This window comes from Acanthisitta chloris, unplaced genomic scaffold, assembly GCF_000695815.1.
Source record: "Acanthisitta chloris isolate BGI_N310 unplaced genomic scaffold, ASM69581v1 scaffold3299, whole genome shotgun sequence".
NCBI classification, from domain to species: domain Eukaryota; kingdom Metazoa; phylum Chordata; class Aves; order Passeriformes; family Acanthisittidae; genus Acanthisitta; species Acanthisitta chloris.
The window spans coordinates 217,736-234,772 of NW_008692994.1; the positions used below are offsets into that span (position 1 = coordinate 217,736).

General features: G+C 41.3%; 1 protein-coding gene across 1 annotated transcript in view; it reads right to left on the reverse strand.

Annotated features, from left to right (window-relative positions):
• Nucleotides 1-17,037, reverse strand: part of KIF13B (kinesin family member 13B) — a gene marked incomplete at its 5' end in the record, with an annotated part of 117,502 nt that overhangs the window by 92,033 nt on the left and 8,432 nt on the right. The window lies entirely within an intron of this gene.

The window sequence follows — 17,037 nt, forward strand, 5'->3', positions numbered from 1 at the left end:
GATTGCCTGCTGGTTGTCTCTTCTCACTGAAACATCTTGCTTTTAGATGCAACTTGTTGCCTGCTTGCCTGCGATTCATATGGGGCAGCATATGCAAAAGCACTTTGTGTGATACAATCATGATTTAGCACAGCACACAGCAGTGCCCTAAAACAAGAATTAAAGCACATGTTTCTACTTGTATCTTGAGAATCTCTTTTAATTATGTTAAACATACAGATAACCAAGAAAAGCAATATTTTTGCTAAAGCTAAATGAAACTTAGAGGTTAGAAACATGTTCATCAATACCTGCAGCTAATCCTGCATTACGAGGAGTATTTATTAATATCCATGTTGATGAATGGGAAGACACTGGAATTTTAACAGATGAACAAGACTAGCTTACTCTCTGTCTGAAGCAGCTTCCCTCATAATCACTCCTAGTTTGTTCCTCTAAACCCCAAAGACATCAGACCATTTTGAGAAGCTGAAAGCCAAATGCTAAATTTTCCATTAGTTTAAGATTATACATCTAATGCTTAACACACACCTCTTCATATGGGATGGCAAAACAAAAATCATTAATCAAATCTACTAAAACTGTCACTGCTGCATTCCCTGGTAACTGCATCATCCACTCAGGAGTCACAAAGCAGCTTCACAGTCACTGCAAAAAAAACTCAACAATCCAACTGGGAACCTAACATGGAATTTTAAGGTCAGCTCTTCTCCTTCCCATTTGTATCATCATAGAAAATGTTTTGCAATAAGAAACCATCAGCCTGTAAGCTGTTTCTAGTGAAGTAGGGAGATGGCATTCAAGCTTCAAGGCTACATGGCACAAGTAGAGAACTCAAACATGCAGCAGCGACAGTTCTTTATCACATACATCAGCTAAACTCAATCCTCTTCATTTCCACGTACACATTTTCCTGACTGTGACTCCTCCAAATTGTGCAGATGTATGAACTCGGTTGCTTCCTAACATAACAGAAACCACCCACGTGTACAAGTTGCTTAAGAAAACATTATCTTTAATGGCTAACCTCTGTTTGGTGGGGGTTAGAGGTGAGAACAGAAGGAGAACTCTGTCAGAGACAAGAAAGACTCTTGCACGAAACTGTACCAGTAGTCTCATAAAAAAATAAACTACAGTGTGTTTGTGGATTAGTTGCTCCACAGAGCTCCCAGTTTAGCTGCCACTGTAAACCACCACATAATCATAAAAGCAGTAACTGAGGAGAAAAAAATCAATCCCAAAACTGATGACTTCACAACGAAGTTTGCTGTACACTAGCAGCTAGCATATATTTAAAGAGACAAACTGAAAATATGCAGCACAAGGGCAAACACAGGCATGCAGCCAATATTTCCTAACTGAACAGCCAAAATTATCTCCAGGATTCACCACATTTCTCCTCATCTGGAGCACAACGCTGGATCAGACAGATGTACAGATACCACAGTAAAACCACTTTAAACAGACCTGCATACACTTTCCTTTTTCACATTCCCTGCTCTGGCTGGCAATCATTTCACACAAGCCACAGTGAAAGTGGCTGAAGCCATAGTGAGAAAGAAATCAAGTTATTTAGCTGTTCACTATCTACAAATACTTTTCATCCTTCTTCCCCACACTTAATAGAACCATCACAATTTTCTACAGGGCCAGTGAGGCCAAAAGGAACAAATTTATGTTTACAGTCAACAGACTTTGTTCTGCAGACTCTTCAGTGACAGTGCAGGACACTCATGCCTCCCTCCCACTGTCAGTCCTAAAACACAGGTTGAAACCAACTCCTCTGGATGTGCCAGGCTGACCTCCTCCTGCCAACATGAGAAAGAAAGTCCTTAGTTTGCAGGCAGGCTGGGAGACTATCCAAGGGCAGCTGCTCTAGGATGGAGCCTGTGTTGCAAAAGGAACAGTTCGTTAACAGTTGTTTTCCCCAAAACACAGTCCTGAAAGTGGTGGGTAAAAGAAGTCTCTCTCCCTCAGCATTTTTTTGCAAAGGGAAAGGAAGTTGTAGCTTACTTGGATTAAAAGAATACTTAACACATGGGAAATGAATACCAGACTTGCAGACAAAAGCCTGTAGATACCTTAAGAACTAAATATAAGAGTTGACAAAGTACAACAAAGAGGAAACAGAAGCAAAGGGATATTCATATAAAGATCAGATCATGTGTTCCAGCTAAGTTCTTCAAAATTCAGGCTACAGGAGACTGCTCTGCTATCCTCAGCTCTTGCTATTGGTTCTTTCTGAACACAGGCTTGATTTTAACATAGAATACCAGCTAATTTATCCAATTTTGGGGTTATTAAACTGGTTGGTGTTTAGTTGGATGGGGTTTTGTTTTTTGTTTAAGCACCCCTAATTATGAGCATCAAATGCTCAGCCATGCAAACACTACTATTCAGCAAAGCCCATAAAGAAGGCAAAACCCTAAGCAGCAAAACCCTAAATTAGACATTTCTCTATTGCATTCAGTTTTCTGCAATATTATATGCATATTTGCCATGGCTCAGTAGAATGACAAGTTTATGTGTTTCAAGAGCCATTACAGGTAAGACATTGTAAAAAATGAACTTTAGAGATTGTTAAGTTACTTGACAGCATTTAAAAGAGACAAACTCTGAGAAACAACAAGCTAATATGGCTTCCACACCACATATTCACACAGTTCTGCTCATGCACTCTGCCTCTAAATGTCATGAAATTAAACATATGCAGAAAGAGCATCCTAAAATCAAAGTATTCAGATATATAGAGCAGAAAATTTACATGTTTTAGGTAAGATAGTCTGGAACCTTCGTCACCTTGACAGTATTCCTTTAACCTCATTATTGTTCTGCAGCCAGGGCAACAAAATAGACAAGATGTCTAATTACCGTAATTTGGGCATTCTGCGTTATAAAATCCTTAAATGCTCATTCATGCAGCTGATTAAATGAGTCTGTCCAAGCATAACAGCAAACATGGAAAACATGCTGGATATTCAATTTGGCCATTTGATGCTACAAGAAAACAGAACAAATTGAGAAAATTCCTCTCTGCAGGTATTGCAGCAACAGTTAGTACCTTGTAAGAATTGTCCATGCTCTTGGAGCATGTAAACCATGATTTCTTAGCTCCCTTAAAAATAAAGCCATACAGAAATTTAAGGTGCTATTTTAAGCACAGGGTGAAGAAGGGATGTTTAAAGATGGATTGCCCCTGCCAAGTCATCACACCCAATTTCGTTTGCTTCATTAATCAATAGCAGCCTCTTACCATGTCTTGCTGAACAGCAGCACAAAGTGGAGTTTGCTCTCCTGATCTGCACTCCCCACATAAGTTATCACTACTACAACTTGTATAGAAGGAACAATGAGTGTTTATCCCTGCTGGCAACCTGTCCTGGCTCTAGTTACTGTAGTGCTGGGCTGAGGGATGGACAGCACTGCACTGCTGCTGTAGTGCTGGTTACAGTGTTCAGGAGACCACTCTCCAGGTAATAAAGCACTTAATGCAAGTGGGACTATCATAAAGTAAAGGGGTGGAGAGGAGGCATCTATACAGTCCCCTCCCTCCATCCCCACCATACAATCCATAAATTAGCATTTATGCAAGACTGGAGCAGCATGTAGGGTGCAGTTTCACCTCCCTGGCTGACAGGACTGTCCAGGCACCTCCTCCCATATGATTTTGGGTAGAATGGACACCAAAAAGCAAACAGGTTTTTGAAACTCTCAAGAATCAAAGCTGGAAAGAATTCCAACAGGCACTTGGCCCACACAGAAGAGCTTCAAAGCACAGTTTGTGCTTGGTTTTAAAAGCAAGTACCTGAGGAGACCCTCCCTTGCTTACATTTCCCTCCTTACACCTCTATTTTTACCTCCTGAACTTCAGTTTTCCCATCAGCACTGTAATGAGCGAATGCTCCCAGGGGAAGAGTTGGGTTGTGCGATTCCAAACATGCAAGTTTCCATTTATTGTTTCACAGAATAAGAGGAAAATCTAACCTCTCCAAGTACAACATAGCATTTCAAACATTACATTTGCCTTCCAGGGTTGAAAGGGAAAGAAATGTGCTTGAAACATGACTTGCAAAAAGAAAGGAAGAGAAAATATGTTACAGGCATAAAGCTGCATTGTAAGAGACTGCTTGAAAGGCTGCCAGGGCTGCAATTCCCCACAGCTCCTTTGTAATCCACACACATTACAAACTTCAGGAATACCTAATATGATATTTTTAAGCTGAAGTGGGTTCAGATACCAAAAGAGAGAGTTTTAAACTCTCAAGCTCTTTTGTGAGACTTTCAAAGGGTCCTGGCTTGTGTCAGGTCCAAGGCTCCTTTCAGAAATCAGGCAATGGACTTTGCCTGCCTTAAAATCACTGAGCAAACCCAATAGAAATTAGCAGGAAAAAAAATAAAAATCTGATCTCTCAGTATCCTCCCCAAGCTATTTATTCTTCTCCAATGAAACCATTTTTTTAGGTTCAACTGCTCAGCGTATTTTTTCCAATGACTTATGAGTGCTTAAAAGAAAGATTCAGCACTAAAACCTTTAAATCAAATACAACCTTTCGTAGCAGAAATTCACTAGAAAGAAAACCAAGGACATGTACAGCTAAACATTCCTGAACTTGATGCAAAGAAAATAAAATTAAACTAACCCTAATAGTTTAGTAATTTAATAATTTACCTAATGACTGTAGAGATCTATCAATTACCAAGACACAACAAAGCACACAGGATTTCAAGCCCAGTGAGCTTATTGCTTTACATTCTTACACATGTCCTATTGAATTACCACAACATACAGTTATGATTTTAAAAATTTCTCCATTAAAATGTTATAAACCTTAGATTTGGCAATGTTTGGGTTCTTGCATGCATTTGTCCATTTGTCCTGGTTCAACGGCATTACCTAACTCAGCTCCCTGTGCTATCAACACACACAGTTGATTCAAAAACAGATTAAATAAATGTTAAGCTCTATTTTTTTATTTTTAAACAACATAAAAGCATTGTGATTTGCTTGAATTGCATTGTTCCCACTGTATGGATATGATAAAAGGGGAAAAGTAACTTGTCCACGAATTTGTGTGTTGAGAGCAGACACTGAGCTCAGTGTCCCTTATCCCCCTCCCTGCTCCATGTTTTATTGCCTGTCATGCCAACCTAAGGAAGAGAATCTCACAAGTCATTTTGTCCAGCATCTAAGGCCTTCAGAAAGAAGAGAAAAGAAGGGAGATGATACTGCTTAAGACTTGATAACAATGTATTGCCCTGCTTTCCCCTGATGAACCTGCCCTTCAGGCAACACATTAACTGAGGTTTGTTCACAGAGCTGCTCCTGCCAATGCAACCAGCACCTTCCAGTGCCTAAAGAGGCTCCAAGAGAGCTGCAGAGGGACTTGGGACAAGGGTCTGGATGGACAGGACAAGGGGGAATGTCTTCCCACTGCCAGACGGCAGAGACAGATGGGGTATCGGGAAGGAATTCTTCCCTGTGAGGGTGGTGAGGCACTGGCACAGGCTGCCCAGAGCAGCTGTGGCTGCCCCATCCCTGGAAGTGTTCAAGGCCAGGTTGGATGTGCCTTGGAGCAACCCAGGCTGGTGGCAGGTATAAAACTAGATGAGCTCTAAGGTCCCTTCCAACCCAAACCATTCTGTGGTTCTAGGACTCAAGGAGGTTATCAGACACTGTCACACAGCCCATGTAAAACCTGACTGAAAAGCATTTGCAAACAGCTTTGAATATATCAAAATGGAATAAATTCAATGTGTATTAATGTCTTATATCTGTACCACAACCATGCACCACACTAAGTCTTTCAATCATCTCCACTACATATTCAGACATAATAAAGCTGGAAAGAACTGTTAAACAGCTAACCTGACCTTGTAACATCACCTACACAATTCTACACAGCAACTTCTGTTTGACCACCACATCTCCTTCTGGAAACCATTCTTATTCCTGCAAACAGGAGTCCAGTGCTACCTTCATAATTAGTTCCAACAGTTCATACCCTTTGCTGTTAAAAATGGTTCAGATCAATTCCTAATTTGTATTTTTCTACTTTTAGGTTTTCATACACCTGGTCTTTGTGACAACCTTCCCTTCCTCCAATGCAAGTTTCCAAGATAATAACACTGTCTCAAGCACTGAAGTCCTCTGGTAGCTCCTGCACATGATGTACTTCACAATTTATGATCCTTCAGCCTCTAAAGCCTGTGGTGTGAAGATGTATTTAAGCAAAACAAAGCAATTTCAATAATGAGACAATTACATGCCATCAGCATCTTATATACAAAATACCCTATTTAACCTCAGTGCCAAGGTGGCTTCCACTCCTAAACCTTTCCATGAGCTCTCCACATCAACAAGCAAATCAAAATAATTAAGAAACCAAGGATAAGCAGCTAAAGCCATTTCATACTACTGACTTAAAGAGCTATGTGACAAAGTCTATCTGTTTTTTATCATGGGAACAAATATCTTACAGAATGATTCCAATAAAATCCCAGAATGAAAAATGCCATAGCAAAGAACAAGAAAGGCTACAGCACAGTAAAATGGTCCTGCTTGTGCAGAATGACTACTGCAAAACAATTTAAAAAGCCCAACTTTCAAATACCAAAGGGTGGAAATCAAAATTCTTTTTAGACTTTTTTGGCTTTAGCTACATAGAAAGCATCAGTCTATCAACATGCAGTTCACATTTCTGTCAAGGGAATGGCAACACTGACACTCCACTTAAAGAGGGATCCCCAAATGAGAGCAGCAGACATCCTCAGCCAAAATCTCCATGGTATCAAAACAGCCTCGAGTGCCAGCAGATGAGCATACAATATGAGTACACAAGAGGGACAGGAGATAGAATAGATGATAATTAATCACTCAGACTGCTAGGAGATATCTTTGTCATTTCAACCACTCAATTGCTCCCTATTTACCTCTAGGATTCAGAGTTCAAGTGAGCAGTGTTAGACTAGCATCACTCTGTTGCTGACACCACAGTAGTTATCAGCAGTACATCTTTCACTTTGATAAGCAGTCTCAGACAATCAAAAATATTTCTATCTGCATCAGATCTTCAACCACCATGAATTAAAAACCAGATGAAACAGAATAAACCATTCTGAAGCAGCGATTCATGAGATGAACATATGACACGCACTGTTGATTCTGTGTGCAAGGCCTACCTTTAATTGCCAGGAATAAGAAATTATAACATATAGAAACATTTTTTAAAAATCAACATAAAAACAATTCCATCCACCCTGTTCAACTTTCTTAGAATACGGAAACGTTAGTTTAGTTCCCCACAGCACAACACAGGAGGATCATACACAATGTCAGACTCCTGGACACATCATCAATAGATGATTCCTAATAAAGATGCTTATAAAAAGCAAAGAATTTGAGCCATGGAAAGTGTTTACAGGAAGGAACCTGCTCTGCCTGGATCACTGCTGTGGAGGCAAAGTCACTTTGAAATTGCATTGTTCAAGTGATAAATGGCAAGGAAAACCTTGCTGGGGTTTCAAATGAAACCCCAGGACTTGCAGCTATTTTATAGCTTGAGAGAGAAATGTCAGCCAGCAGCCAAAGCTGCCATGTACTTGCCTCTCTCCACTGATTCCATTAAATATTCCAGTTCTCAGTGAAGTGCGATAGTTCAAGACACCTAAAACATTAATAGCATCTGCGGTCACCTAGGCAAGACATCAGGCTGGGGAAACTGTGCCCTCAAAAAAGGAAGAGTTACCCAAAAAGACAGTAGATGCTGTTTTTTGATACCTCTAAGGAAGTGCTCAAGTTTGGGCTTGGCTTTTTCAGGGCTGGAGCAAATCCAGCAAAGGGCAACAAGGCTCAGAAGAGGCCTAGAACACACATGGCATGAGGAAGGGCTGAGGGAGTTGGGTTTGTTTAGCCTTGAGAAGAGGCTCAGGGGTGACCTCATCGCTCCCTACAACCACCTGGAAGGGAGTTGTAGAGAGGTAGGGGATGGTCTCTCCTGCCATGCCTGCAGGCAGGGAGATCCCTTGGCTTTAGCTACATACCTAAAGGAGAGAGGGAGAGGACTAGAGGGAACAGTCATAACCTGAGAATTTTTTCACTGTTAGGGTGGCCAGGCACTGCAATCAGTTGCCCAGGGAGGTGGTGGAGTCACCAACCCTGGAAGTGTTTCAGAGGTGTCTGGATCTGGTGCTAGAGGATATGGTTTAGGGGTTCCAGCAGAGTGGCAGGTTAATGGTTAGACTTGATCATATTAGGTCTCCTCCAAGCTTGATGATTCTATGATTCTGGAACTTAAATAAGTATTCAGGGGTGGAGAAATGCTACTCAGGCTCAGTAGGGGACAAGGAACACATCAGTTTGGCATTACAACTACTCTGCAGCATTCAACACCTGATTGTAAACCACAAAAATCAGTAATTGATCTAACTCAGCTGCCTTTGCTGCAAACTAATCTACCAGACAAGAACATTGTCTCAGCACGAATGAGAACTGTGCTCCCCAAAATACTTTGAAATTGGTAAAACACTGGCACCGGTAGCCCAGAGAAGTGTGGCTGCCTCATCCCTGAAAGTGTCCAAGGTCAAGGTAGATAGGGCTTGGAGCAACCTGGTGTAGCGAAAGGTGCCCTTGTTGCCCATGGCAGGGGGTTGGACTAGATGATCTTGCAGGTCCCTTCCAACCCAAACCATTCTATAATTTGATATATTCCACTCTGATCAAGCCAAGAGTTTGCTTACCCATGTTTGCATATCACATTCCCTGGATGAAAGGGAAGGGAAAATGCTGGGAAAGGAAAAAAGAGGCACCTCCTGAACAAACATCTGGCTTACAAGTAGAGAAATCACTTACAATGGATTCTTCTTTCTCCTTTGTGATGACTACAGGTCCTCCATCTCTACAAATCATGCAGCAATAGATAATTGCCTTTTTGGACAAGTTTGCTTTGTGTTGAGGCACATCTCGGGCACTGTGCTCTTCCTGGGCAGAGACAACACCATGGCAACAATGCAAGGTCACTCTAAAGGGAGTTTTCAAGGCCATTTTGGGGTCCCTTCCCATCTGCCACTCAAAAACCATAAACGGGAAGGTTGAAGACACAAAGGAAACCCTCCCTCCCCCAAATTCAGGTGCACCATTGGTATGAATTTATTCTTACAATGTTTAGCATTAAGTAATAGCAAAAGGCTACAAAGGAGCCTTATAGGAGAAGCCATAATTTGAATATATTGTTGGTTTAGCAACAAAAAAGATTCCCTACAAAGCATCAGTGGCAAGAGACTCACACAAGAACAGGCTGCAGAGACTTGGAATTCAAATAATAAACTCAAGATCTCCTTTTAAGGGAGAACAAAGATCTTATACTGTACTCCTGCCATTATTACTCATTTTCCATACCGCCTTTGGCACTGTATTCCAAGAGAATCTGACTTATAAATAGGTTTTAAAAGGTCTTCAAATGACATTCTCCAAATCACAATTTAAAAATTTTTTAAGTGTTTTAGCATAAGATTTTTCCTCCTTTTTGAGTTCCCATAAATAGATTTTCAAGTCTGGATATAAACTCACTATATTTCCTTACAGTCCCATGGAAATGCAGATTAAAAACTTGCTCAAAAACTTCAATTATAAACACAATCATTTGCAAAACAACAAAAATATTTAATTTGTGGCCATTTCATTAATTTTTATAATATTTTATAAACCACTGTGTACAGATGGGACAACAGCAGGAGAAAACAATTACGCTGTAATTACTTTCTAGTTGGCCCAGAGATGTCAGGACAGGCTAAATTGTCAAGTTACTTTCTTTTGTAATAAAAATTAAGTTCATTTTTCTGCAAGGATGGATTTCAATACTTTTCCCTAAGGAATCAAGTTCTTTCTAAGCATTAACCCTGACAACAAACAAGGCTTAATGACTTTTATGCAATTTGGCAACAGTTTTAAAACTTGTTAGTGCCAATGAAGTCTTTGGAATCGTATCTGCCAAAATTTGCAGTATAAGGCACAGGCACGACCAGAACCCATGAGCTCCATGAAGACTGTAATCATTAATGTGCTGAAGATCCTACAAGAATTACCCCAAAGCTCAGGTAAGATCTTTCCCAAATGACAAATGACTGAAGAAAAAATAATTCAAAAAGCCTTGATTTTTTAGGACAAAGGACATCCTTCAAAGCTTGTGCCCACAGAAGCCAAAGCAGCCAACAGCTAAAACACACTGCGTGAATTGGAATTTCTTCGGATACCTCTTCAACGTGAGGTTCAAGTTTTCATTTAGAAAGCAGTTATTTAGGATGAACATTCAATAATCTTGACTCTTTTTTTTTTTTAAGTTTCTGGATTGATGTTCTGCTAAATATAACTTATCAAATGGCACAGATGTGTATCTTTTAGAATCATACAATGTTAGGGGGTTGGAATGGACCTTGAGGATCATCCAGTCCCATCCCCCTGCCCTGGGCAGGGACACCTCCCACCAGAACAGGTTGTTCAAGGCTTTATCTGACCTGGCTTTGAATGCTGCCAGGGTTGGAGCATTCACAGCCTCTCTGGGCAACCTGTGCCAGTATCTCACCACCCTCACAGGACAAAAATTTCATCTAACACCCAATCTAAATTTCCCTCTTTCAATTTACATTCATTGCTCCTTGTCCCATCCCTACAGTTCCTAACCAAGAGTCCCTCCCCCAGCATCCCTGTAGCCCCTCCAGATCCTGGAAGTTCATTGCTCCTTGTCCCATCCCTACAGTTCCTAACCAAGAGTCCCTCCCCCAGCATCCCTGTAGCCCCTCCAGATCCTGGAAGGTGCTATGAGGTCCCCACACAACCCTCTCTTCTCCAGGCTGAACAGCCCCAACTTTCTCAGCCTGGCCTTGTAGGGGAGGTGCTCCAATCTTGCCAATAACCTCTCACTAATGAAGCTACAATTAACTGCTGACATCACTACTGCCTTGAAAATGAACCGGTCTCTCACTTTCAAACATATTAATTATGTACACAATTACACAGTGACAGCTGGTATTTATGTTGAGTTCTGTCAGCTCAGTTCCCTGATCTCAGTAAAGTGGGTGTTTTCCAAACTGTACCACTCTGAATCGGGTCACTCTTCAACCATATACAAACAACTTATGGCTTGATTAATCTACAGAGAGCTACATGAATTATCTTTGGAGATATTAACATACATCTGGACATAATCCTGAGTAAACAGCTACAGGAGACCCTGCCTGAGCAAGAGGCTTGAAGCAAGTACCTCCAGCCTCAACCAGCCTGTGATCCTGCATGCACATTACTATGTTTAAGACTGCCATGAGTCAGCCTGCTATCACTCCAACAGCAATCCTAAAATATTCCAGGATTCCATTGCCTCTCCAGCCTGAAGACAGGCAGCTGACCTCCCTGCTCAGCAAAACAGCCTGCACAGAGTGGACAGAATCCCAGCAAAGCCCTCTGGAAGGGGGTTGTTGGCATGACCTCACCTGGGAAAGTATCACCTAAGAAACCTGAATGGGACTAGAGGCACAGACAAGGAAAATAAAGGTGTGAGGAAACATGTGATTATCAAGTATACAATAGTCTCAGCCCAGAAAGACAACTGTATGCTGGGCTGAATCCTCAACAGTGTAGGTAGTGAGGGAGGGAGACAATTATCATTCTCTGCCCTGCTCAGGTGTGACCCACCTGCAGTGCTGCCCCCAGCTCTGGGGCACCAACAGCAGAAGGATATGAAAGTGCTGGAGCAAGTCCAGAGGAGGCCACAGAGATACTCCCAGGGCTGGAGCAGCTCTGCTATGGAGACAGACTGGAAGAGCTGGGGGTGTTCAGTCTGAAGAAGAGAAGGCTCCAGGGAGACCTTAAAGTCTCTTCCAGTGTCTAAAGGGGCTACAAGAAAGCCTGAAGAGGGGCTTTGGACAAGGGCCTGGAGGGACAGGACAAGGGGGAATAGTTTCCCACTGCCAGAGGGCAGGGTAAAATGGCATCTTGGGAAGAAATTCTTCCCTGTGAGAGCAGAGAGGCACTGGCACAGGTTGTCCAGAGAAGCTGTAGTTGACCCATCCCTGGAACTGTTCCAGGCCAGGCTGGACAGGGTCTTGAGCAACCTGGTCTAGTGGAAGGTGTCCCTGCCCAGGGCAGAAAGGCTGGAAGTAGATGAGCTTTAAGGTTCCTTTCAACCCAAACCATTCTGAGATTCAAAAGGCTAATGTTTCACAAGAAGCTGTATAAGGATATGTATCACATGATATTAAAGAGCTATACCATTTTCACCCGGTGTCACCTTCACAAAATCCTCATTACATAACCACAAGACTTTATTGTCACCAGAGACTGGGTCATAGAGGTCCATCCCATGCCTACTTTCAACCTTACGTCCAAGCACTGCAGTAATTACTCAGCATGCAGAAATGAGCTTACTCTGTATCACACACACTCCTGTATCACTGTGTAAACCTGCCATGGGTCAACTAATCTGGCATCATTCCTGCATAGGAAATGCTGCAAAGGATTTGCCAGCGCTCTTCCTGCAATTTGATTAAAGTCTTAGCAGCAGCAAAGAAAGATATCTCAGTGGGGTCAGGAGGAGACAATAACCACATGTGAAAACTCTGCAGAGCAGTTGCACAGGCTGGAGTGGAACAAGAATGGAAGATTTTTAGCATGAAGTTGCTGCACAGTCTATTTGCTATCGTGGGCAGAGCAGGTACTAAGTATGACAGCTTGTAGGTGATAGAGAAGCTTGTAAGACTCAGCTGGTACATAATGTGGTTTCAGCAGATGAGTAAAGAAACCAGATAATTGCTTCCTCCCAGAACCATCTCTATTTCTCTTTACTTCACCACAAATTTTGCATATGCTTCTTCTTTATCTTTTTGCCTTTTTTCCTTCTTCACACCTCTGAAGTCTTTCTGTTTCTGCTCAGCACATTGTCATTCTCCCTTCCCACGGTACTGTGGCTGCAAACTCTGCAAAGGCACTATATCTCTAGCTGCATTTTCAGAATGAAACCAGAACTATATTGGCTACCAGAAAAAGGCTGGTGGCACATACCAGTCAAAAAGTTCAAAATAGTAAAGATCCTTTATACAAAGAAAAGACTGGATAGAAGAATAAAACCATGAATAGTATCACTGCCACAGAATCCCAGAATAGTCTGGATTGGAAGGGACCTTAAAGACCATCTCATTCCACTCCCTGCCATGAGCAGGGACACCTCCCACCAGCCCAGGTTGCTCCAAGCCCCATCCAACCTGGCCTGGAACACTTCCACAGCCACAGCTGCTCTGGGCAACCTGTGCCAGTGCCTCACCACCCTCACAGCCAAGAATTCCGTCCCAATATCCCATCTAACTCTGCCCTCTGGCAGTGTCATCAGAGTTAACTTTTGATTAGAGTTACCATATTAGGCAACGTTTTTTAAGCAATTATATTTGTTAGCAAATATAAATAAAATCCAGACCATAAACATATGTAAGTAATGCTTTAAAAATGCAGAGAGCTGAAAGTGCTCATCAGCAAAGGGTATTCAGATAAAGCTGGGTGGATATCCTCTTCCCTCTGTTCATTTATCTCATCAGCACAGTAAGGATACAACTGCTGAAGGACAGAACAAAACGCTGGCAGAAACCTACAGACCCTGAGGAGACGGGAAGAAAAGAGTATTGTGCTTTCCAAAAAGGCTAAAAATTCGAGAAAGTGGCCTAGCCTAAGAACCTCAGACAATACACATTAAGATATAAGGTTCCTTTACATCACTACCACAATATAAAGGCCCTGAGTTCTGGTCCCACTGAGCAATGCGACCTAATTACTTATAGACCAGCACAGGAAGCTTCTTGCTGAAAAAAACCAAAAACCTAAGAAAACCCCAAACACACACAAAAAACCCCAACAATGAAGAACAAACTAAACTCCATCCTACTCAAACAATAAAAAACCACCACCCCATACAATAACACTCTTCTTGGACTAGATATCAACCAAAAAATGCAAAAAATGCTACATTTATTTTAGAGGCTTGAAATGGAAGAAAGGAATCCGCAGTGACTGTCTCACAGTCAGATAAGAAGCATATTGCAGAGCTGAGGCAAAACCTCAGTACCTTCATGCAGCCACTGCTCCTACTGAAGTCCATCCTTCCTCTCCTGAAATCTTTAAAATCCAACCCTCTTCCTTTACACTCATATAGCAAAAAACCCACTGCTTAACCTGATTGCCTCTCTCCTCAAAGGTGCCCCAACCAGGTAATTAGGCTTTGCAGTTCTGTGAGGCTGTATACACTTATCAAAGTTTATGCTTATCAAAGTTTATGCCCTGAACTTTAAAGCACTAATTAAAATGTTGTTTTAATTCTCACTCCCAGGGCACTGAATACAACACACATCCCACAGCACTGTGCACAGGAAGCCAAACTGTTATCATCAGACTTTGTCCTGCTCCACACTAAAAAAAAATGGATAAAAGACACCAGTTATTTTAATGCAAATTACAACCAGGGGATTGCAACACCATCAACAAAAAATTTAGTGCACCTTTCAGGAGGAGGCCATACCTCCAGAGCTTCTCTTCCAGGAAGGACAGACATTCCAGGCCAGAGGGAAGGGTGCTGCCTATGTAGCAGCAGCAGATGCTGCATTCATGGAAAACAAAAACACAAAAATACCTACAAGATGTTGTTTGTTGATTTCTCCTCACAGCAGGAAGAGAACAAACAGACCTGTTATGTCTTTCACCATCTACTGACATACAAATAGGTAAAAGAATATCAAATATTAAAGCAATGCTTAAGGTGCTAACAGCAATTTCTGTTTTCCCTTCCTACTGTAACAACAAAGACACACAGAAACAAGTTCCTCTGTTTTATTTCTGACTTTACAGAGCTGGTGGCAGAAACAGAATAATCCCCTTAAATGTAAGGGAACATCAAGTGCAACAGTATTGTCCTAAAATTAACACCACAGCTACAACAAAAGACAAATTACCTCAAACTGATGCACTCAAGTAACTCCTGGAACTTGTTCAAAGTACCTCGGGACAAGGAATGTAAGACACTATGAGATACAAGGTATCTGTTTACTTCACTTTTCATAATAAATCCATAAATAATTAGGGAAACCAACCCTGACAGATTTTTATTTCATTTTCCAAAACCTAAGGATATTAGAAGACTATATGTGACATTATCTCCCCGTGTATTCTAGTTGACCATACAATCACTGATAATATGACGAGGCACTTACCCATCTTCCCAGGAGAACATCAATCCATGTCCTGCCACAGAGACTCAACTCTGACCATTCAGATTAGTTTATTTCAAATTAGCTTGAGGGATATATCCACACATCAAAATGACTGCAGCAAAGAGTAGTAGAACTGTACGGCACAAAGTTATTCTGTCTGTTAGCAATCAGTCATGTTGGATGGTGGGAAATAACCTCTGCAGCTCCTTCTTCTGATCTCATAATCATATTAATCTGAGATCAAGATTTTGGAGTTTAATCTCAAATACCCTCAAAACAAAATTGGTGGGTATAAAACCAGTGCAAGGAAGTTAAGAAGTTTAACAGATTCATTTTATATACATATACATATATATGTACAGTCATGAGATCTCACTGAAGGTGTTAGCTACTCACTGACACTTCAAATATCCCCCAGTGCTGGTTTTAAAAGTTGTTCTAAACTGCATGTATCCCTTTCCATGGAATCCAGTGGCTCCAGCCACTGAAATAATCCTTCAGCTCCAGCAGTATTATTCAACATCATTCTAACCACCAAACCCCTTTTACAGCCTTACCTCATGAAACATCATTATTATTTCAGAGTTGTAAATGGAGATGGAATAATTTCATACCAGCACTCATGGCTACAACTACTGAGGGCAGACCTTAAGCTATTCCTCTATCCTTGCTCAGTTCTCAACACAGCTTATATCCACTAAGTCAGTCCACTATCTTTCCTGATTTGACTTGTTAACAGCCAATATACTTTGAAGACTTAAAATCCTCTGTTAACACTTTAGATCAACATAGGAAAAGATATTTTAAACTTAAAAGCTCATCTTTCATCATCTGTCTGTTCATGCTCTCAGAGTAACACAGGGTAGTTGTTTGGTGTCACTCCCTGATTTTCATACATTCAAACAGAGTTTGGACTTAATTTATACCATTTCAAAGAATTACTAAAATCAAATAAAATATTATGCCCTCTTAAATTTTTTTTCGTAAGAGATAAACCTACATTGCAGCAAAGTTAAAAAAAGCCATTGGGTTAAACTGGAAAATACTGGGTCAAATCCTAATTCCATTCAAAGTGAAGTCCAGGAAAAGATTGACACTGAGCCAAATTCCAACCGACTCTTCTTAAAGCAAATGGATTTGTCTGTTTTAGCTCGTGGATTTAACAAGTCAAGAAAACAATTAACACATCACAGTCCCCTTGAAGCTTCAATGACCTGATCTTATGTGGCTGCAGATATAGGTCGGCTTGAAAACCAGTGCTGGCAGTTCTCTCAAAATTGCTATAAAATCAAGAAATTAAACATGAACATTCTCAGAGCTCCAGTATGCCACCACGAGGGGTTTGGTTTTGTTATGTGCTTGTGTTGGCTTTTTTTTTAAAGAAAAAACCTCCAAATTCTGCGAACTGGATCCTACTGCTGATACTGCTGTGCAGTGGGAAGGGACTACAAATGACTTTCTATTTGCAGCATAGACCAGACCTCGGATAATTCCCAGTCAGAAAGGCCTTTGCCAACTCCAGAGGAGTTGCCTGAAGGACAGGCTGCTTAGCAACTATCACCACCAGCCTCCAAACACTGTTTGCAAGCAGGTCAACAGTGCTATGGGTGCTCCAGAACTTGCTGATAGATTACACATTAAAAGGCTTCGATTTGGTGAGGAATTAAGGTTGCAGATACTTTACAGATGTTCTGGGTTTTAAGGAAAAAAAGCACCAGAGGTTAGGAATCAAGGAAGCATAAGTTGAAGGTTGTAATTCAGATCACACGATGTGAACTGATTCAATTCTTCATCTATTTA